Source organism: Cryptomeria japonica, chromosome 2, assembly GCF_030272615.1.
Source record: "Cryptomeria japonica chromosome 2, Sugi_1.0, whole genome shotgun sequence".
Lineage (NCBI taxonomy): Eukaryota > Viridiplantae > Streptophyta > Pinopsida > Cupressales > Cupressaceae > Cryptomeria > Cryptomeria japonica.
Genome location: NC_081406.1, coordinates 107,757,824 through 107,760,059, shown reverse-complemented (window position 1 = coordinate 107,760,059; position 2,236 = coordinate 107,757,824). Strand labels below are relative to the sequence as shown.

At 33.7% G+C, this 2,236-nt stretch overlaps 1 long non-coding RNA gene across 1 annotated transcript; it reads right to left on the bottom strand.

Annotated features, from left to right (window-relative positions):
• Positions 1-777: 777 nt before the first annotated feature.
• Positions 778-1,655, bottom strand: LOC131054269 (uncharacterized). The gene is made up of 3 exons (XR_009107976.2): positions 1,582-1,655; positions 1,299-1,448; positions 778-977 (listed from the first exon to the last, which is right to left on the bottom strand). It is a non-coding gene; the product is annotated as an uncharacterized LOC131054269 (long non-coding RNA).
• Between the last annotated feature and the right edge of the window lie 581 nt (positions 1,656-2,236).

Below are 2,236 nucleotides of genomic sequence, written 5' to 3'. Positions count from 1 at the left end.
TGTATTGATCAATCTTCTATCTCCTCTATGTGTATTTTCCATATTCAGGGCAAACTCCTAATATGCTCCCAAGATGCAAGTATATGCTCCTCTACTACAAGTGGATCCTCATGAGATGTCTTTGTTGTGGGTGAAAACCTATCCTGTATCACACCTATCCTGTATATGCTCCTCTTCTGCCTTGGAGAAGAGAGCACATGAATGCTCATGCAAGGGAAATGCCTCCTTAAAGCGTCCCTCTTTTAACAGCTTCTCAATTTTAATATCATATCCTCTCAATTCATTGGGGAAAAGCTCCAAGAATGCATCCACATACTGAAAATCATATTTTTCAGAAAATGAATCTACTCCATCAGACCCGCTGTCCTGAGAAGCTTCTTGAGACATGCCTAGTTGTTTTCCTCCTTTCTGTGAAATTTTTCTTTCTTCAAAAGAACCGCTGTCCTGAGAAGCTTCTTGAGACATGCTTAGTTGTTTTCCTCCTTTCTGTGAAGTTTTTCTTTCTTCAAAAGATGCTCTGAAGACATGAAAAATAGTAACAAGTTACATATCCTGCCATTATTTTCGATCTAATGAATCAAATTCGAGAAAGATGGCACGGATTCGCGTATTAAAGAAACACACAGAAGTGAATTACCTTACAATTAAAAATCCTTCACTATTTTCGATCTAATTAATCAAATTCAAGAAAGAAACCTGGAGGACCACACGGATTCGCATATCTAAAAAAAATTAGATGAAATCGGTGTGCCTCGTGAGATCCATTTAAACTTTTCAACAAGGTACCTGTTGAGTAAAAAGAAACACACAGAAGTGAAGTAGCGTACCTTACAAGTAAAAATCCTGTCACTATTTTCAATCTAATTAATCAAATTTAGGAAAGAAAGCTGGAGGACCACACGGATTCGCATATCTAAAGAAAATTAGATTAAATTGGTGTGGCTCGTGAGATCCATTTAAACTTTTCAACGAGGTACCTGTTGAGCAAAAAGAAACACACAGAAGTGAAGTAGCGTAGCTTACAATTAAAAATCCTGTCACTATTTTTGATCTAATTAATCAAATTCAAGAAAGAAAGCTGGAAGACCACACGGATTGGCATATCTAAAGAAAATTAGATTAAATCGGTGTGCCTGGTGAGATCCATTTAAACTTTTCAACAAGGTAAAAATCAACATCGGACAGTTTAAATTCGGATGACTGATAAAATATTTATCATATTAAACAACGACATTAGTAAGGTTGCCATTAATGGAAGAGTTTGCTGAAAGAAACACACAGAAGTGGAAGTAGCGTACCTGACAACTGGAAATCCTGCCACTATTTTCGATCTAATGAATCAAATTCAAGAAAGACAGTTGGAGGATCACATGGATTCGCATATCTAAAAAAAATTAGATTAAATTGATTTGCCTCTTGATATCCATTTAAACTTTTCAACAAGGTATCTGTTGCAGTATGAAATAGTAAAAGTCAATATCAGAACAGTTTAAATCCAGATGACTGATAAACATTTATCACATTAAACAACGAGTTTCGTATGGTCGCCATTAATGAAAGAGTTTGCTGAGATAAACATACTAAACTATTAACGCCAAAGATTCTCGAAAGTTCCTTTCATTATTTGCAATAACAGCAAAACAGAATTCTGTAACATAATACAGTTTATACGATTGTTATGAAATGGTCTAATTCGCTATTGAAGTTTGTTTGCCTTAACCTTCGAGCCCTAAGCGTAGGAATATCGACGCGTGCCATTCTGTCTCTTTCATATCTTTTCACACTCATATTTTGATATTCATTATTATTTTTTCATATTTTGATATTCATTATTATTTTATTTGGCCTTTATTTTGTTTTTTTAAACAGTTTTTTAATTCAAAGTTTTTAACTTTTTTTTGTTGGGCTTTTCTTAAGTGGGAATGATTTTGTATGTTACAAATTTGATTCGTTCATATTCATATTCTCATTGGTGGTAGCTCTTATGAAGTGGCATTATTTCCATAGAGTTTGTTTTGTTTATTCTTTTATCCTATAAGTATTCTTGCTCTTTGTCCATTCTTTTTATGTATTGTGATGTAATTGTACATAAGAATGATAACATATTATCTTTGAACACCTCTATAGAAGCAATTAGTGATCTCTACCATGTGGTGTTGATTTAAATCATAATATCATCCTTTTAGCCCATGGTGTTGATTTAAATCATAATATCATCCTTTTAGCCCATGTTTTC